We start from the raw sequence: 22,039 nt of genomic DNA, 5'->3' as shown, positions 1-22,039 counted from the left end.
CAAATGGAGCCTTTAAGTACCTTATTTTGACTAACATCCTTCACAAAGCCAGCATTCCCACTGCTCTCGGACCTGGCCAGGGATTGTTAAGATAATGCCGTAAAACTGAAAGCAGGGTAGAACAGAGAGAAAAAGAAGAACAGCAATTCTGCAGACAGACCCCTGCATCAACATCAGGGCTTTGTACTGGAAAAGCAAATGAGCCTTTTAGTAAAGTTAGTGCCTTGCCAGAAATACTGGGCAGAGTCAGGGAGCTTTTTCCTCTCAATCCACAATAGATGCAAAACAGGGGGATGGGGAAGATGTTTACTGAATCATAGGCAGCTGGAAAAATCATGATATCATGCTTTCTTTCAAGTCTACTTTATAATTTTGTATCTATGGGGAGTACCCTAATCTTCAGAGCACACTAGCCAGACTAATTAAGACTCCATAAACATCACTCTGAAAAAGAGACCGTCTCCCCAGTAAACATCTGCTCCAATATAATCACATTTCAATGAAAAGAGGGAGGAAGGAAACAGGAGAATGCCCATGTTTGATACACTTACAATTTTAAGTTTTAAAGGTCTCAGCATAAAAGGAGGTAGCTCCACAAAAATTTCAGCAGTAAGGAGCAACTTGATGTACAAAACCTTTCATCAGTGCATAGCTAGGGGTCATTAACACAAAGGCCTCAGGCTAGAGCATTAATTTCCCTAGCTGTCTAAAAGCAAAAGATGTACAAAATAAGCTTTTCATTGCATATTTGAACAGGGTTAGAGACTGCACCAGGTCTATGATTTTGTGTGGTTGTGTTTTTTGGTGGTGGTGGTGTTTTTTAAAAATATTCTACATATTTTAACCTTCCAGAGTATGTTCTGCATGCCAAGACAGCCACCTGGAGGTCTGACAAATGGCACAACTGGATGTGTTCTTCCTTTGGACAATAATTAAGCTCAGAATTTACCGAACAGAAGTGCACAATCTCCTCCTCCTCCTAGCTAGATGCAGGCCTTCGCAGCCATGTATCTCGAGGTTATCTCTGACACATACCTCTGTAAGTGTTGCAGCTGTACACTCCTTGTAAAGGTGTTGCTCATCAGGATGGTACAGAAAAACTCCCATAGGGAGACATTTCTGCTTCCCACTTCAGCTGTAGCAACAGTCCTAACTCCAGGGAGTTTTAAAGTTAACTATTTTTCTAGAAGTTAATTTTTTTAAAGATTATATTTCCAAAGTTTACTTCCTTCCATAGTTCACTGCCCCCACTCCTTCCTATAGTCCTCCAAGACACAAGATAGGCAGGATTCAAAGCTCTCAGCGTGATGGATTTAATGTCCAGCATCTTGCACATTCTAGAGAGAGACAGACATGGTTCCCAGACACCAGTGAAACGGAAGGATTACCTTGCTTTTCAGCAGATTTACACAGCATTTCATTTCATTCCTAGAAGGTTTAGAGGCATTAGATCTTAAAACTGTATCATTAGGCATGGAACATGGATTTTTTTTTTATTTATTTTTCTAAAAGGTTACTGGCAGTTATCATCTTCTCCTTCTTAGAAATATAATAGTGGGCTCTTTACTAATGCTGCTTTTGAAGCATTAGAAGACTAAGTTTACAACGGGCCCAATATTGCCATTGGAGAGGGCACTGCCTCAGAAGCGCTCTGGACATGCCCACTTTGAACACTGTAGTACAGCATGAAGAAAATGAAATTATTGATAGAAATAACTTAATTTGCATTCCAAAGTGTTAAATCTGACCATACCGTAAGTGTAATAGAACTAATGGGAGGTGGCTGGAAGGAATACTAGAATAATCAGACATGTAAAAATAGCTGCCAGCACTCTCGTGAAGAAAACATCAGTGTTATACTCAGACATCTAACTGGTATGGGAGAACAAAAGACTATGAAAACTGAAGATTACCTGATGTGATTTCCAGCAAACTCCCCCAAACAGTTCTCCTTCATATCTTAGCCCAGCTTTCCTTAGAATACTTAATTTTGAAAATGTTAAATAAGGTCAAAACCATAAGGGGGAGAACCTGGTTTATTAGACAATTGTAGTAGTAAGGGGAACAGTGCCCAGTGTGGGGAGCATACAACACAAACAACACAAAGCTCTGAGTTCTCTAGGACATCTATCAGCAGATATTTACATGGCCACAAGAATCTTTTCATTTGTTTCAGAGAATTCTGTCTCATTTAAACGTAATTACAGCAAAATACCATAAGCAAGATGCAAAGAATGGTTAACTTTTTTCTTTTTTTTTTTTTTTTTAATAAATTGGTGCATGGAGATGCAAAGCTACTAGACAAGCTATAACCAAGAACAGGAAAAGATTTATTTCAGAATAACCATTTTTTTCAAGTTGCCCATCCTTCAAGAAACTTTAAGGATTACTAATTCTCCAATAGCACATTCCTTTATCCTCCTTACCTCTTAACTGCCCAGTAACACCCTCTAAGACAGAAGGCGGTCAGATGAGCCAGAATTAATGGCGGTCCCACAGCTCGATTGTGCAAGTCATCTGACTTGCTGCTGCCATTCATTCTGAATGTGCCCCACAAAAAAAAAAAATGTGGCACAGGCATTCAGATAACGTAAATGAAAAGAAAATAGAAATTTCTTCCATGTTTTAGGCAAGGGAGGGAGCAAGATAGCTGAGCACAAGCACTAATACTACCGCTTTAAGTGCTAGACCATCCATACCCAAATAAATATGACACAGACTTGAGTCATTACCTTTCAGCCTACTTGGAAGAAGTAGTTCATTATCATAGTTTATTTAGTTACCTAACAAAATTACAGCATTTCTGAAAGGTACCATACATTTACACTTCCCACTGCAGAGTGGTTTTTGGTCCAAGAGAAGCCTAGTTTACAAAACGTTACAGTAATGTGAACGTAAAGAAATTTGAACAGGGAAAAAAAAACCATGTAGGTAATTTTATCAGGTTTAAATCCCATTTTTTTAGATTCTCTTTGAGAAATACATTGCGGTGATATTTTGAATATGTCGGCCAATTGAGTGGGTTTGCAAAATAAAGACAGATGGCAATGGATTACCCAAACGTTTCATCGTGGGAAGTCATCCATTTGCTGTGCCTCCAACATGACTGTTTCTAAGATCGAACCCTGCTCGATTCCCCTACTGCTCACATACCACCTGCTGCCCTACTGTGGGGCTAGCACCTATGAAGAGGAGCACTGTATGGCACCACTGCTCTATCAGCTGTGGGAGCAGAAGAGAGTGGTATGAGAAATCCAATATGTACTCTTAGGATGAGGGGTAAAAGCAGTCAAGTCCCATTTCCTTTGAAGTCACTAGAAGTTGATGTGACTTTGAAATAATTGATTTGAAATTTTCAGTGCCCTGGGTGATATCTGTATTTTTCTAAGCATGAGGCGAATCAGGTCAAGGCTATTCAAAACTGTCTGCAGTCCCTGGTGTCCTCAATTCTTCACTCTGAGACTGATGCCAGGCTGGAACAAGATTAAAAGGAAAGCATAAAACTCCAGCCCGTGCCTGGCTAACACAGAGATGAGTGTAAATGCCTTCCTTCTGGGAGACATGTCCTATGAGGAGAAGCTGAGGACACTTGAATGGTCTAGTGTGGAGAAAACAAAGCTAAGAAGCGCCCTCATTGCTTCCCACAGCTCCCTGAGGAGGGGAAGCGGAGAGGGAGGCACTGACCTCTTCTCCCTGGTAACGAAGGCCAGAACACGTGGGAATGGCACAACGCAGCACCAGGGGACAGCAGCTGTTCACACTGGGCATCAGGAAAAGCTTCTAGACCAGGAGTGTGGTCAAACACGGGAACAGGCTTCCTCGTGAAGTGTTTGATGCCTCATGCCTGTAAATGTGCAAGAGGCATTTGGATAACGCCCTTAATATGTTTTAACTTTTGGTTAGCCCTGAGGCGGTCAGGCAGTCAGACTCAACAATCTTTGTAGGTCCCTTCCAACTGAACTACTCTATTCACATCACAACAGCAAGAAACAAATTTCCCTGGACATCCGTCACTCAACAGCCAGCTATGCCCACTGTCTGGGAAAAGAAAGTCCCAGGCAATATCATTTTGGGAACCTGAATTTTTGCTGTTGTTCTAAAGCAGCCTCTTTAAACAAATGTATTTTCAAAAGTACTGAATATTGAAATGTCAGCTCACAGACCTGGTTCTCTTCCACTACAGTGCAGAAGATTTTTCCAGGGCTGACTGATGGCATAACTCAGCTAAAACTTGGAAATGGACTTATTCTTCCCATCCTTCTCTCCTTTAAGCAGAGGCACCAAAAGACAGGAAAAAGTTCCTAGTCTCTAAAGCCACATTTTTATTACAAAATAAAATAAATGATGAAGTAGAAGATAAGCCCTTAAATATAAAGAAGTATCAGATCTGTTGAAGAAGACAAAGTAACTAAAAGGATCAGAGACAACCCCTCTGACAGCACCGAAGAAGATGACAGGTCCCTTCAGTCATGTTTTGCAGCACAGTTTTCCTCCAGGTGCTGCTTTCGGTTGGCTTTGTGACCAGAGCTGACCCCCCCACCGTCCCTCTCAGGGATCACGGTATCTTTCCAGCAGACTCCTGCCCAACACCCCAGTCCCTCCAGTCTGCCTCCCCTCGCCTTTCCACAGAGCTTTTATTCCCTCCTTCCCCAGGGTGACCCAGAGCACAGCCCACATTTGGGCATCTTTTCTCTTACTGCCTCACTCTCTCTCTCAAATAAATAACTACACACATAAGGTTTAGTGAGCCGTGAACCAACCATACCACCAGTCCCAGTCAGACTTGCAGCTTGTTGATGCAAGTATACAACAAAGATCTGCTACCTTCTCCTCAAGGCTGCATCCATTTACATCCCCATTATAACTTCACCTGTTTGATTTTCCCCCTTTTTTCCCCCCCAACACCTCATGTTGTGAAATCCCAGCAAGCCAGTGCCATAGCAGCCAGACCCAAGTTCTTTGTGCACAAAATTGGTGCATAGCTTGTTCTGCAGACATCTTCCTCTAACATGGCTCTTGCCATGTTCAGGCAATGCTTTATTTTTAGACTGTAATGGTCATTTCTCACCTGCTTTCTATAGCTGTAATAGGACACATCCAGACATGCTCAATTTTTTTTCCCATAGCACTGAACAGTTCACTTAATATATGCTTTAAAATACTGGGGCTACTAAGAACTTCTCAGTCTTCTGAGTTGTGAACAAACCACAGAGGACACCGATCCTTATGTCCCTGTCCTTTGACACCTCCGAGTTACAGCAATCAGCTACTGGCGAGAGCAGGGAAGGAGGTGGTATCACTGCTCTGAAAGCCAGGGTTCTGCAAAATGCACCCTACCATCCAACAGAGCTCCATGGAAAGAGAGCATTTCTATTTTTGTATCTGTTTGTACAGATAAGCTCAGGCAGTTTGTATCTTCTTTATAGTACTAGCATTTCTACACTGAAAAATATGCAGAATCAGCCTCAGAAATTAAATAAAAAAAAGGCAGACTGGTAGCCCATTCTCTCTTTTTCTTCCTTATATTCACATATAATAATGAAGGAGGAAAGAGACTGTCAAATGCAATAGGATATCAGGAAAAACAGCTTTACATTTCAATTAGTTTTATACATCATTAGGGCTTCTTTACAAACGCCTCCCCTGCAACTTGAGGAAGCCATTTAAATCATCCCCTTCCAGGAGTACTAATTCAGACCCTCCTTCAGCCAGGTATCCCCAGAGTGACCATCTTTGTGTTAAACCACCAAAACTCTGACTGATGAATTTAGAGAAGCTAAGCTATAAATCTATTGCTACATTAAGGGATTTCCTGTTAAAAATGAAGAGGCTTGTTTCTCTCTTTTGTGATACAGTTGAGCACTGGGATCATTTAATCTAGGTAATTAACGTACCGGTATAAATCTGATCCTTGCCAGTCAGTTTCACTCATGATCCCTGTGACATGATATAATGATCAAGAAATTTCAGAATAAAAATATCAGACAATTTTAAAGAATTATAGAACAATAAGGACATCTAAAATGTTGGGTTACAAAATGTTTTTGTTTTTGTTTTTTTTCAAAAAAAGGAGTTCTGAATGTGCAAACATTAAAAACAGCAGATGTGCAGCTATTTTATGCAACATATAAAACATTTTGCCTTTGACAAGATTTATGTGAGGGCTGAGACTTTCATACAAGCAAGACCAAAAAGCCTTGCTATAAAAACGTCAGCTCCACTGCACTAACAACCTAATACCTGAAATACCCTGTCTTGCAAGGAACAGAACTGAACTGAATAGACTGAGTAGTGGTTATTGTCAACGTCAAAGGAGATGGGAAAGAGATGCAACACCTCTCCCATGGCACTTCAGATTGCACTGAGTTGTGCCTGATGCTCTTTGGTCACATAGGCAAACATCCGCATTCAACTCCTTTGACCTTTGCCAATGGTATCAGAGGCCACACTACTATATCTTTATCCATCTCGCAGCAGAAGATCACCAGGTTAATTACGAGAATAAGGCTCAGTAATGGTAGTAAGCAACAGTTGCATAGAGCAGGCTGCAGCAGATATAGGGGCAGCTATTGGCATTGAGGAGCCACTATTATTTAGATCAGCCTCAGCTGAAGAAAGAGTAAAGTCCAGTCCAGTAAAGCACATAACCCACAGCCAGCCATCTTGACCTCAATATTCACATGCTAAAGCCAAAGCCTGGCCTGAAAGGAATTTTTCAAAGAGCACAAATGACAACCATGCTCTGCAAACATCTTCGCAACTTGGAGACGCTCCCATTGCATTTTATATTCAAAATTTATTGTCCGAAGTTATCTCAAGGAGAAATTAAAAGTTGTCTAATTTACCATGTGCAGCTCAGCTTTGACTCAGATTCTATTCTCGATCATTATATTATGCAAATTACTTCATAAAGCTCCATAATCCCCTTAACGCAGCCCACACAGGTTTAAAAATTAAAAATCACTATTGTTTCCATTATCCTTTTAATTGGATGATGGCATGACTAATATACAATATAAAAGTCAACTATTTAATCACACAATCATCCTGGTTTACATTTTCTTCATGCCAGGTATTTCTAAATTCAGACGTTATGTTGTCAATTAACATAAAACACATAGCTTTCAGCTTTTCAGACAATGCCTCCGGTTCAGTAAAATATCGATTGAAACGCATGGTAGGAATGTAGCATACAAATAAATAATTGCATGCCAGACATTGGATGCTCGAAGCGTTTAGCATCAGGTCATTGCAGCTTGAGAGTGAGCGCACTTGACAGGCAATCACCCTAATAACAAGGCTCCTTGCATTGGCATCAGCTGCAGCATTCCTGGGAAACCGTGAAATTCCTTTCTGCTCCTCTACATGAAGATGAAGCAAGAAAAGACAACGACAAGAGCTTCTATTCAGCAGCACATAAGCACCTGTCTTCCTAAGTGATTTGATGAGCTGATTCCTATGCTAAATTGAGTGCCATATACTGCTGCTGGGAAGGGGGAGGCATCAGCAATTCCTCTAGCAAGGTTCACTTTTCAGGAGAAATTCTTCCTGGCTGAAGCAATTCCCCGTGTAATATTACATTGATTCTTTAAGGATCTCGTCTGATATTTGGTAGTTTTTATGTGACTGACTACATAAAATTACTTGGTTAGGGAAAGAACTACGCATATGTTGTAGCAGCTAACATCAAAACATTACCAAACATTCAAGATTAAGACATACAGGCAGTTTTGGGGGGAATCACCAAAGGAGATGCTAGACAATAAGTTCTTAGTTAATGGTCAAATGGTTTTGCATCATTTTGCGAAGGATCTCAGCCAGAGCTACTCTAATTTTTAAGTAATTCTTAAAAGATGCTTATTTGCTAATCATTTTGTGGAAGCAGTTTTAAGATTTATTTTTTATTGTTCTGATGAATTTTCTGCTCTGGAAGAAAAAAGCAGAAAAACTAAGTTGCTGGAAAGTCATGTATTGACATATAGCAACACATTTCTTCATTTGGACTTCAAAATTGTAGGGTATTTTTAATCTTTGTTCCAAGTGTAAAATGTCAATAACTAAATGAATTTTGATTAACCTAGTGCATACTGTTTTTAGATTCAGTTCACAAATCATTCAAAGGTTTGAACTTTACATCTCTGCTCTGAGAAAAATATTTTCAGAAAGCTTAGATGTTCATTAGACGGAAAAGCTTTTATTGCTCATTCTCACCCCAGCCCATCTTCATATTCCCCCTTTAAAGATCCACTTGACTATTTTCCTCATGGTGAAATATTCATGGCTTGCAATTTATGCAAAGGGATTAGTTTAAACAATGCTTCAAAGTTACTATAAAATATGGGAAAGCATTTGAATGCAGGAGAGAACACTAAAACTATAGAGGGCTCATTTCTTCAGGAAGCCAATATACGAAACATCTGAAACACTCCAGCATTTAATAAGAGAATGTTAAGTTTCAGGTAACAATGCAATTTAGCGTAGGAAGGAGACAATACTTTTCATAGTAAAGTGAAAATATTTTACATGCAATTTGAATTGTAGAACCATTAGAGAAAGCAGTAGGTATCAATTCCCATAAACATCTCTATTAGAAACAACTAGTAATTGAGCTGCAGAGTTCCAGAGCAGTCAGTTTTCTCCTAAATTAAATAGCTGCCACCTACAAAACAGATACGAAACTATATCAGATGTGTAGATTTGAAGTGTAATCCAAAACAAAACAGAAGGAAAACCAAAACACACTAGTGAGGAAATAGACCTGCTGAAGGCCAGAAATGCCAACAGTTTGCAATATTTGCAAAAAACAGTTTGTACAGGCATTAAAAGAGCACAGGTGTATTAGAACTCCCCAGTCCAAAGCTTAGATGCCACCAGATCTAAAAGAATTAAACTCTTGATTGGTCATGGGTTACCCCCCAAAAAATACAATAGACATTTCTAAAAGGGTTGGTATGTTTTTTGTTTGTTTTGTTGTTGTTGGGCTTTGTTTATAATAATTGCACAGCATGGCACATATGGTTTGTTTTCAAAGGTTTTGTACAGTTAGGGAAGAAGTGCCTCGTCAAGAAGTTTATCCTTCATCTGTAAAATGCTGTAGTTAAATCTGGCAATAGCTCTTGCAGAAGCCATGAAATTACAGTCCAGTTGTGCTGGAAGTTACTGTCTGGTTCCAAGAATTACTGCATGAAACCTATCACCTGCAGGACTGCAGACAGGATGAACACGGTGGTCCTCTTGGTCCTTAAAAGCCAAGAACAGAGAGAACTGGCACAAGCTAATAAGCTCCTAAAGTTCAGATTTTACCCTGATACAAATACATAATGCAGCCTATTCTCACACTTCTGTATAACAAAACCAACACCGGGATAAGTGAAAACAGGGCTTACAGTAGGTAATTATATTCCTGTACCATACAGGTATCACTTACAACTAAACCCAAATGCCAGTATTCTCCTTACCCCTTTCATTCCCAGCACAGAAGGTTTCAGGTATATGTGGACACAACAAAGCCATGAGCCCTCTCATTACAAGGCTCTGTCATCAACACCAGCTGGAGCCTCCCATCGCACAGAGACTACAAACCAGCTGCTTTCCAACCTGATTCTTCCCTACGCTCTGATCAGACTGAAGGAAGAAAAGGAAATTTTCTTGTGCTCCTGTCCACATTCACTTGCTTCCTCCTTGGTTTGGTGCACTCACAGCTCCCCATCTACTACTTTGATCATCTCCCTTAAAAGGGAGCATAAATAATTGAACTGCTGAGCTTTTGCACAGATCAGCTTCTGAACAAACCCCTAGCAATATCCTCATTGACATAAAGGTAAAGTAGCTTCCCCAAAGTAGTAAAAAAATAAAATAAAATAAATGCTGCAACAAGGCTCCTGTGCTGAGGATGAGGTGCAGAAGCTTGGATGAATATTGATACTGCATGCAAGGAGGAATAAAAGCTTTCAGAGTCTCAAACAAATGACTGTCAGCACCACTGCAGCATGAAAGAACATATAATTCTTTCCTCCTATTTTCTCTCTTTCAAGAAGGCGGCCCTCAGCAACCTTAAGTACCTTTGTATACAGTTTGTTTGCTCATTCAGTTTTATAGGTATGGCATTTTTTAGGGTTCTAATGTGTTTTGTAGATGCAATAAATCCAAATAAGTATTCATAAACTCTTCTGTTTCCCCAGGACTACTCCCTTTTATGTGCCTGCATGATCTCTACCAGAATCATTTTACCTTAATTAGTATCTTTGTACAATGCTACCACATGGTGTTGTTTAAAACCTGCATATCTCATTGACTCCTGCCTTCCAAAATACAAGGAATAAAATCAGCATGGCATTGCCCACGGTGGAGCACAGCTGGCTCAGAACTGGCTGTAGTTGAAAAGACAGCTTTTCTCGCAAGTTTTAGAAGTTACCGAGTATTTTTCGATTTAACAATAGAAACAGATTGGGCTTCAAGCTTCAGACACTGGTTGGTTGGTTGGTTTTGCTTCTGTTTTTTCAGGAGCAACTTAGAAGTATATATATTTAAATTACAGTATATTCCATAGAAGTTTTTCTTTCTTTGTTTCTTACTTTGCAAAGTCTGTTGAAATGAATAACTGAACTGTTTTCTGTATGATTTTTGGTAGAGAGAAAATAATGTAGAATAACATACACAGTAACATAGAAACAGACCAAAATAACACTTTGAGGTTAGTAAATAAGCACTGAAATCAAGTCTGCCTCCACATGAAAAATACATACAAGCTTTTAATAGCAAAGAACACGAATTTCCCTTCTTAATATAAACGTAATGCAAAAAATAAAATAATAATAATAAAAAGCTACCAATTCAAACTGTATCAAGATCAGACACAGTACCAGCAAGTCCTGGTTCATATTTCAAGCATTTCAAGGCCCCTATACGGTGCTGCACGGGCATTTCTCAGTGTGATATCGCATTAGCAGTCCTGCTGGGAATAGCAGCCACAGCCTAGAGGAGATATCTGCAAAGCCACCTAGCAAGTATCTCATCATATCAGGATAAAAAGGAATTTGGTTGGCTCAGGCTTGTCTTTGCCCAGGATGTTCATTGTGAATCTGCTGGGCTATTTTGGTTTGGTTTTCAGGTTTTGCATAAACTGTTCAGTGTCCCGTGCTTCTTTCCTTCTTCTTCCTTAGCCTGGGGCAGAGACTGGCATGGCACTGTCTCAGCACTACTGTTCCTCGGGGATTATTCAAGGAACTTAAATACATACAAATATTTACTGTGCGTTAATACATATTTTATCCTGCTCAGCTTCAGTAAATAGATTGGTCTGCCTTCCATCACTCTGGCTTGCTAGCTTTCTAGATGCTGTTCCATTCACAGAGAAGCCATAGATGTTCACAACCATGTTTCCGTGGCTGAGAAGTCTCATTTCTTTATGCCTGCTTCTAAAAGTTTAATTTCACTGGCAGTCTTTGGCACTCTTTCCCATAAAGCATCAGGAAGCACATGAAAGCAAGTTAAGTGTGAAACGGTGGTTTTCATATCTGCTTCTGTGTATAAATCTTGTGAAAACCATTAACACAAACAGAAAAAAAAGTGTCTTATGGCATTTACATGCTAAGGGAGTGCTTCTATTTCTACTAGAGAAGATGGAAAGGAGAAACTGTGCCCACTTCTCAAACTGATACGTTCCAAAGATGCTTTTCTTTAGCTGTAAGCAGCGGACTCCTTTAAAAATAGCAGCTCTTGAAATTAATTTTGAGTTTTCAGAGTGGTAAGGGTTAATTTTCTATTGATTTTTCAAGTCAAGTAATGTTGTCAATTAAGCCTATTAGTTGCATTTATAGGGGCAGTCATAAATAGAATCCATTATGCTAGGCACCCAGGGTAGGGAAGTCTTCCTGCCCTGAAGACCTTCTCTTGTAAAGAAAAAAAAATATCACACAAACGAACTTGGACAAGCATCAGCTCTTTCTCTCAGGCGCAGGAAGGAGTTATTAAACATCAGGTAAAGAAATTAAAAAAAAAACCAAACAGCAAAGGCTAAGTGAAACAGAACTGGAAAAAGAGGTGGCGGTACAGGGTGAGAAATACTAAGGGAATACTTGAGGGGTCAGGAAGGGGGTGAAGCCCTGTGGGAGCTGCAGGAGGCCCTGCCCGCCTGTGCCTGCTACGGCTCCCTCCCACTGGGGCCTGGCTGCCTTCCCTCCCGACATCACCACGCAAAAAGCAGTGGAAGGAGCACAACAGCCTCCTGTTCAGAAAAGATAATACCCAAGTTAACCTCAGGAAATCACGAGGCATGCACATGATGCAAATAAAACAGTCCTTTTTCAGTTTACAGGGTATCTAGTCAGACACTCTGAGTAGCAGGAGCAGGTTTCTGAGCAATGTCTTGGCTGGCTTCCCTACAGCTCTTCAATTGCCCAGGTATCCCTTCATCATCTGAAAGGAGAGGCGTTCCTCCTGCCTTCCCAGTCACAATCCGGAACAAATAATTTAAAAATGTACATATCATATGAAACAAAATGATCCTTCTCCCTCAGAGGCTTCCTGAAGCCTGTGCACGGAGTACAAAAAGACTTCTCATTCCAAGGGTACATGTGTTTGCTGCAAGTCTCAGCAAGTTGCTAATGCAGTAAATTATACAGTTGAAAAAATGAGGGTGACAACATCCAGCTGTAACAGCAGGCACACAAAACATAGGTAAACAGTTTAATTACCCAAACATTTTCAGCTCCACAGAGAAATTGATGAAAGATTAAATTCCCTTTTTAATCCCCTTACATTTGCCTCATGTGAGCATTCTCCTCCGAGAAACACAACTCTATTGTTAAGTTAAATAGACATAAATACAGCCTGACCATTCCTCCTTAGCTTTGCTTCTCTTCAAACCAACCTTACATCATCTCTAGTCCTTCTCATCATTCTTTCAGATGAAGAAATGTTTTGGAAGGAAAACAGATTTTACTTTTCTGATACGCAGTCAAGGGGAACTCGTTCTCTGTGCGAGCTCCTTGCAGCCCGTAGATGGGAGTATGAGGTTTAAGGCGGCTTAAATAATCAAACTTCCTGCAAAACACAAAACAAGTGCCACATGACCTGCGGCTGCCATAGGCTTCAATTTGGTTTCTGTTATAATAGTAATGGCAAGGCTTCTAACAGCTTCAGCTGGAACAGCTCAGTTGTCCGTGTCCCTCCAGCCCCTGCCACCCCTAAGAGGTCTGTCCCCAGTATGCCTTGCCACTTGCTACACTCCCTTTCCTATGGCTCCTATCAAACTGCAGCAGGTTGTGTGCTGTAAGCAAGCAGAGCAAATTATTCAGAAGAAACAAGGCTTATGGCAAAGATTCTGCCCGGCTGAAGAAGACGATTTTACTATGCAAATGGTAATTGCAGAAATCTTTAAAGACAAGTTGTTGACAAGCTTTAGGCAAGGTAAAAACAGAAGAAAGCAATTAATTTATTATTTTCCCTGTAAAGAACAGCGTATAGATAATGGCCCATTGTAAGCATGAATAATACTGGAGCTGCAAGCAACGTGGTATAATTTTAACATTCTACAGCCTTTTTTAATCAATCTTATTGATGTTCATCACATCCATAAAGCTCAAAAGAATGGGTTTACTAAACTTAAGGAAAATATAAGATCTCATTTTGTGCCTTTCAGTTTCTTCATTATGTTGCCATAATGTCATCAGTGTAATATATTTCACCCTTTTGCCTCCTTTTTAACATTCATTTTTTGATTCTGCTATGATTATATCTGCTTCTTCAAAGCAATGAGAGATGAGTTATGAATGCTGCTTTAACTCCACTACAACATCCAGGAGATGAGCACTATGTGCTGAGAGGGGGAAAAAAAAAATTACCTGCTTTAGGACTCAGAATTCAACACTAACGAGCAAAATATCTTACCAGCTGACACTGGCCTGAAGGAACTATGGGATATTAACAGTGGAAGCAACAGCTGGGACTGTTAGAAACCACTAGAAGATCTGCATGGGTTTACAAACAACTTTGGCCAAAGATTAGCCAATTTAGAAATACTTTATACTCTACTGAAGTCTGCAGTAGGAAACAAGATTATGATAACTTCAGGACAGAGAGGTCAGAACATCGATTACATCTGCACAACCAAGACAGTGAGGCCTAATGGACAGAGCTATTAAACAGCCACACGGCTGCTCCTGTAACAGGATCAGGAGTTTGCTGACTACCTCTGCACGAGCACTACAAGGCAGTTTATTTCAGCCAGCTCCTCCACAGCAGATACGCAATGTTCTAATGTACAAAGCTTAGGGTAGATCAGCCAGATGCAACAGGCAAAACCAGCTCCAGACAGCTTCCCTCCACCGGTCTCACTAAACCAAAGGACCCTGCATTGAAGGGGGAAAGGGGGACCGGGAGGGGACAGGGAACAAAAAACTTGAGCCTAGTTCTAAGAGGTGGTAAGAAGACTCGAGAATTCTTTTCTTATGCAAGCTTGTAGACTTGAAAAAGACAGCTTTTATTCCCAATTTGACCAGCATCATGGAAGAACCTTTAGTTAACTATTTAACCACCTTTAAAAAGTTTCAGATACATGAAGAACTTTGCCAAAGTTTCTTTCAAAGCTGTATGGGGTAACAATGAGAACAAGAGACTCAGTATTCTATAGCTTATCGCACGTTCTCAAGCCTTCTTTCCAAATATCTCAATGCTACCGTCCTCTTACAAAACCAAGAGAAACCATTGTACAAGATCTGAGATTTAATTAAGAAAATAAAGTCTGATTTAAGAACAGAAATACATTCAACTGTTGAAGTTTTCTGCATGAACAGGGTATCAGAATGATTTGAGATTTTTCTTGTCGCACAGTAACAAAGTGGAAGAAACAAAATGAACATGCACTCACAGGGAATTGTTGATCTGATGTGTTTTGGTTTTACTTGAAAAGTTTGTGTTTTACCTGCAAAGTTTTCAAAGTCATCACTGAGCATCTGAAATGAAATTATTCAGAAGTTGTTTGTTACCACAAGCTTGCCCTCAATCTGCCTCATCTCCGTTTGTAATTCCTTGGGGAGAATGACATTTTTTTTTTGTTATAAACAGAAAATCAGAAAACAATGTCTTGAAATCTTGCCACTTTCTTATTAAAAATGGGTATCTACGCCCAGCTAGTTGTGTGTAGACAAAAAAAATCTGTGAATACATAATTGCAAGCACAACGGCATGTAAATATATTCAACAATTCATCTTTCTTAAGAAGGAAAACAAGCCTAAGGAAAAAGGCACATTAGACAAAAAGTCTGAAGCATTCCAAATGCATCCTACTATGTCTGCAGTGATCACCTAAAAAAAAGTGTAAAGGATAAGAATTATATTACCCATTTGGTAAGTGTTTTGTAAGAGAGTGATCCAAAGGAAACAAAACCGCAGTCAGACATTACTGCCCCCCACAACAGCCTGAGCAGCAGCTGCCCTGCCCACCCATTTGCTCCAAGGCCCTGCATGTTAACCTGTACAGCCCCTTTATGAAAGGCAGGGATGAACACCTGCAGGAAGGAACTGCTTAGCCTAGCAAAGAGGTGCACATGTAACTATAGACTAACGAACTACTGATAAAATATAAACCCCTAACTGCGCATTTGGATGATTCAAGTCATTCAAATCTTCAGGCTAACAATCTCATTCATATGAACTTACATGGAAGTAACTACTGGATATTTAGCACCTTTGATGAAAAACATTATAAAGTTTTTTATTTGCCAAATGAGGTATTCAGTTTATTTCAGAATATATAATGTCATGAAATATGTAAAAATATTATATATAAAAATTACATATATTATACTAGAAGCACACAGGCATAGTCTCGTGTCTTTAGCGTGACACACGTAGATGGGGGGAGTAACAGACACACATACACATGTTCAAATCAGTAGGTGACAGAACTAGCATCTATCAAAGCCTACTTAGGAAACCCCTGCTGAATTCAATGAGCTTTGGATCCAGCTTTGGTTGTTTATATACCATTCAACATTTTTACGTGCCCTTTGGAATCCAGTTGTTGCACGACATTTATATACCCATTAAACTTCAGTAACCGGGAAAGTCCTTGGAGACCTGAGCACCAGAATTCCAGGGCATGCTGCATCCATGCTTCTGTAACTGGGAAGAAAATCCAAAAGTGAACAAAGCTAACCAACTCCTACTGCTTTCTACTGTGGCTTGTAATATGGTAATTAAATGTTCCCAAAACTTTACAGGAACTGTTCTCATTTAATCAAAACGCATTACAGTTCCCCAGATTTAAGTATTCAACATTAGTGTTCAAGAAATCTTCCTCATTTAAGGCAGATGTTTCTAAGAAGGTTTTGCATTTGGATAAAGGTCACCAGCTACAGTTGGACAGGTCATTCTGTGCCACACAGCAAATTGCTCCTTTGAGCCCACATGAGATTTAATATCCTGTGAATCAAAGCGTAACATGCTTTTTGTTTGCATACAAAGAGCTTTATCACAAGCACGTGCCAGCAACCGCTAGTAGAACAGACCGTAACTAGTGAGACAGACAAACCTCTTTGTCCCAAGAGCTCCAGGCAGTGGGTCTGATAACATGCACCATCTCTAATAGTCATAGCAGAAGGGCTGCTCCTTGCAGAGCAGATTATGAAGAAAAAGGGACGACTTCAATCATCACAGTAGGATGCCTTTTCTTTGTTTTTCATAACATTTCTGCTTTTGGTCCTCTAAGTTTTTTCCCTACTTCCCTGTCTTGTTAAGCAGACACCAAAACACAAATACGCAACTACTGGGGTACATGGTTTAACCAACACCTCCCCTTCCTTCTCCAGAAGTTCTTCACCACTCAGGATGAAGCACACACTAACCAAAGAACACCATTCATCCCACCCATGTCAGGAGGATGGAAATAGCTGGGTCCGTACATGACACAGGCAAGATAACCAGGCGTGAGATCCTCTCCGCTTGCTTCATGACCCCCACATACACAGTAAGTTTGCCTGCAAGCCATAAAGGCATAGCAAGTTAGGTACATAAAATGTGAACAGTTCTCATGAAGTGACTGGATATTTTCCAGTTTGAAGGTAGGGTAAAATATGCATTTAATACTCCATGAGAAACTCGGTACTCTAGCTTTACTGCAGGGATCACACCGGTGTCTGTGAACACAGGAGACCCCGTGCTGTTCCTGTACAGTATCAACTCTATCACCCATTTCCATGAGTTTATCTTGATTGTTCTTTTCTTTAATGGATGGTTACATGGAGGGTAAAACATTTCTCTCCCATATCCTTTACCTGACCAATTTGAAATGTATTCATCTGAGAACAGCACAAAATACATGAGTAAAACCCATGCCAGTGACACTGGCAGTGTCAGAGGAAGCACGCACAACATCGGAGCTTGAGCTAACATCTCCTGACAGTTGTGGCTGATTAAATGCTTAACCTCTCCATCTTACTCTCCTTCCCTGTTGATGCAAAATGAACATGAGAACCTTGCTAACAAAGCCAGAAGACAGAACTCATCCCCAGCTATTGCAGAGGAAGTAAGATTTATGCTTTTTACTACCATTTTTATCCTGCCTGAGTCTTCCACACCCACCAAGAACCTGTGCTGTCAGCAAATCTTGGGAAGAACACAAGGAAAATGCCCCAACAGAGGAGACTGAGTCTGTCCGTACAGAAAGGCCGCAACCATAGATAGTCTTTGAGGTGTTATCAGGCCTTTGATGTAATGCATTAACATTTGAGTCACATATTAGAAAGAACCGAAATACAACTGCAAGAGAGTTTTCTTAAAATTGCCAGATAAATGCTGTTTATCAGCAGCTGCAAATCCCACACATAGAGCTGCTTATTTTTGACCCCAGAAATGTGAACTCCAATAGCCTGTTGTGAAGCTGAAGGCACAGAGGTCTTCACGAGCAGAAAACTGAAAGACACCTCCTTTGACTACTGCTAAGTGCACCAGAGCAGAAAACCCACTTCAGTACACGAACAAGGAAATAGTTTATAGCAGAATGGCACACCGAGACTTAGGAGCTAATTGGCCATAAGACATTTAATCACAACAAACACCAGGATAGTGGAATAGAGTCATAGTTTGGAACAATTTTGTAAAAGAGAATTAACAACCCTATTATTTCATTAGTAGTGCTCTTTAATTAACTTCAATTTCAAGGTCTTGCATTCACAAAGTATTCTAGAAGCCTTGGCAACACTCAAACTTCAGACATTGCATCTCAGAGCTTTTATAAGCAGTGATCTAAATTCCGCCTGAGTTATTCTTTACAGCATAACTTACTTATCAGGTATCAAAGTATTAAATATAGTACAACAAACACTGGTATTTAATTCTGTTATATAAAATATTTTCATCTCCATTCAGAAGATAATGCAGATAGCAATTATGATAATAGTGCAGATTATACACTACAGCAGCCATAATTTACCTGCTCCCATTTTATCATTGCATGCATTCCATAAGTCTCCATGCTGCACATCTATCTGCAAGTTCCCTGTTCAACCTGCTCTGCCTAGCGTTAAAAGTATTCGTATATATTCAAATGAAAACTGAGAAGAGTAAGTATATGACCATGACTGCCTATTAGAATGCATGTCTCCAGGAAGATATACTAACAGAGCTTTTGATTATTAATATTACCAGGGCACTATTGAAAGGAGGAATGCTGCTAACCTCACTGTTCTGGACAGGTTCCAAGGCTGGTAATTGCTTTCTGCATACTAGAATCATCTCTGCATTTAGAGTCAAGACCTCAAGTTCCCAAACACTGTAAGCTAAAGAAGGCCTTCCAGCAGCTCACTGAAGGGACAACCATGTGTTAAATGGCTTAGTATATTACAATAGAAAGCAGTGGCACAAGCCACCGTAGTGTATATTTCAGAGATCAGAAGCCTCTAAGCATGATTTAGAGGTGACAGTCTGCAAAAGATTTCTAAAAGGAAGACAGAAGAGAGGGAGGAAAATAAAAAGGGAAAAGGCGCCTTCACTTCACACACGCAGTTGTCCTTAAAATGTGTACTATTAAAACAGAAACACCCAGAGAGGAAAGGGCTTAAAAAATATCACACCACCCTTAATGACTTCCTGGACACTCATGACACTCATATTGGTCTTGTTGATTTAGGCTCTTGATCAGTTTAACCTCAGCATGGACAAGGAAGGCTTTTAGGACAAGAGAAAGAAAGATTTCACATGTCTCTTTCAAACTCTCTTGTTAGTCTTGGGGCTTCCCCCCCCCCCCTCAGATTTAAGAAACAAAGAATAAAGAAAATGTCCATATTCCACCTGGTTGTGTCTGTACCAGGTTCTGTCCAAGTGATATGTCTCCAAGATTTGTTGGACTCTCTTGGATTCTACATATATTTTTAATAATCTTTCTCCTCCTTGCTATTTGCCAAGTTATTTATATTATTTTTACTGTCTCTTTTTTCAAGACTTTAGAACAAGCTCACCCGCGTTGACCCACGGGGTTCATACACCAGACAACTCCTGTAGGTTTAGCATTAGATCAGGAGAAAACCATGCTGACCTCTCTGTTTGTCTTACTTAACCTGAAAAGAAGCAAATCGAAACACGAAGGGAAGTTGCTTCCCTTGTCTGTGGAAGGAAGTGAATGATAGAAAAGGTTAACATTTTCTGTCATTTTTTTTTTCCTCAGAAATCTCTCTTCCCAATCCCTCCCAAAGAATCTTGACTACATCCAAGGCAACGGAAGAACTGCAAATATTAAATAATAACAAATAGACACCCAACAATTTCTTTGGGGAAACAGTGTAAGATATAACACTTGTCTTTTAAAGCCTAAAATTTCCAAAATGAATTTAGAGGTGTACAGACTATGCACTTTTGAGTAGTAGTATTTTGGGGGGGGGGGGGGGGGGGGGGGGGGGGGGGGGGGGGGGGGGGGGGAATAAATCAAGTCTCTTTTATACTAAATATCCAAACATCTGCAGCCACTTAGATTTATCAGTACCTGTTTTGGTGAGCTATAGTACAGAAAGGAAAGTTAAACTCTGTTCTTTAGGTTTACTTCTTGACTATCTGGAACTACTCCTCTGAATAAGAATAGAAGGAATTTACCTAATATTTGGTCGCGTATGAGATGATTCAACGCACGTATCTACGAAAACTATCCTTGATACACATCCCTTTCATTACAGGGAGAATTATTGATTTTTCCCTGTTTTGTTCAATTTTTCATCCAACTGTATCAAACAAAGTAAGCTATTATCCAACCAAGACAGCTGCTGCTCAGAGCAGCGACCGGAAAAAAAAAAACACATCTAATTTGGTACTAAGTATTCAGGAGGATAACAATCACTGTACTCCCAGCACATCTCGCAAAGAAAGAAATGGTGCCTGGTGGAGGAAGGGAGGAAATGCACAGACTCACTGACTGCCAAAACATAACAGCAGAGCAGGAACCTATAATCATCAAAGCAGAAATGGATGTAAAGTAGCAGTGCAACTACTGTTAAGCTCTTATCTTCATGAGACTGGAAGACACCATAGCCTTTTTATATATGTGCAAATGTAAATAGATATGTACACAAATATTAAAACCCTCTTTAAAGCAAGTCTTTGCAACCTTCATAATAACCTTTCCCTGTTTCTCTCCCCTCCCTCAAGAGTTTCTCCAATTCCAAGTAGGAGAGGCTCTCTCCAGAGCATCACGCTGAGTTGCACACTTGGCAAAGTCCCCATGAGCACCAACACGAACTTTCCCAGAGAATCAGCCATATGGCAGTATGCAGCTGTATACCAAGAGAAGACTCTCTCTGTTCTCTGACGTACTACGCCAGCATTCAGAATTCTCCATTTGAATCGTGCACTCCCATATTGTGCTAATAGTTTTTAAAAAGTAAAAATACACATTTGCAGAAGAAACCACATTTAAGAGAATACCATAACCATTAAGAAACTTTTCTTGTAAAATAGCATTGTCTCTTGAATACGAGTTTTTAAAGTATCTATACCAATAAAACATTAAGAAGACCACGTGTTAGCACTGCTCTCCTAGTGAAAACACCCTGCTCAACAGCTTGCAATCTTCAACCGTTAATTCTCTTATTCTTACCAGTTACCCACAGAGCAATTCAAAAGCAGAACAGCAGAAATCCATGGAAGGACAACAAGAGACAAAATTATATAATTAAAATAAAATAAAAATAAAAATAGAAGAAGCATATATGCAGTATAGAAGGTTTTCAAAATAGTTAAAACAATACAGACCCAACCATCTCTGTTTCTGCTTTGCCCAGGAATTTCCTGTAGCACTCAGAATCCAACCCACCTGGCTCCAATCGAAGCATTTATGCAACCACCCAATACCTCTTCTCCCAGGTATACTTCTCTTCTCTGCTGCCTTTCCACCTGGGAAAATACTGTCCCAGAAAATTAACTCTGTAACTGCCAAGCTAAGAAGTGACTGTAGCATCAGCTTTTGTGACAACCTGCCGTTCTGTAATAAAATGCCCTATTTCCCGCAGTGCAGAAGGCCACGCAGGACTGATGGCTCCTCTCTCCTTGGTCTGTTTTGGAAGGAGACTTTTACAGCTCACTGTCACATTAGCTAGGGTCTGTATTTTTTTCCTTACAACGTTGCTATGCAGAAAAAAAATAGAACTTGGCGCAACAAATTTATTCTTTTTCAAATACAAAAATAATTGATAAACTACTTCCTTAAAAATTTGAATTATCCAAAGAATCTGAATTTCCTTCCAGCACATCCAAAGGAGGCACATACTTATCTCATGAAGAATACATGAAATATTTACATTTTCCTCTGAAAATACAGAAATGGATCTATTCTGATTCATCTTAGAATACTTTCTACAGTCTCTACTACTTCGATAGAATCCAAGAGCTTTCCAACCTGTTCAGCTTTTGTAGTACTGAAAGAGTCTACATCTAAGGAATCGGTTAAGACATTCGCCTAATAGCAATGCAATTCAGAAATGAAATGGTACTACTGTGCAGAAAGAAATATGGGCAAAATGTTAATGACTCACCCCCAAACTTCATATTACAAGAT

The 22,039-nt window shown here is 39.9% G+C and overlaps 1 long non-coding RNA gene across 8 annotated transcripts in view; it reads right to left on the bottom strand.

Moving 5' to 3' along the window:
- Positions 1-21,577, bottom strand: part of LOC121056815 — a 77,964-nt gene extending 56,387 nt beyond the window's left edge. For all 8 annotated transcript variants that reach the window (XR_005813512.1, XR_005813509.1, XR_005813513.1 and 5 more), the window contains exon 1: positions 21,299-21,577. This is a non-coding gene — a long non-coding RNA (uncharacterized LOC121056815). The remainder of the gene's footprint in view (positions 1-21,298) is intronic.
- Between the last annotated feature and the right edge of the window lie 462 nt (positions 21,578-22,039).

This window comes from Cygnus olor, chromosome 18 (assembly GCF_009769625.2).
Source record: "Cygnus olor isolate bCygOlo1 chromosome 18, bCygOlo1.pri.v2, whole genome shotgun sequence".
Lineage (NCBI taxonomy): Eukaryota > Metazoa > Chordata > Aves > Anseriformes > Anatidae > Cygnus > Cygnus olor.
Note: the sequence above shows the minus strand (reverse complement) of the source record. Positions and strands in the feature narration are given on the sequence as shown.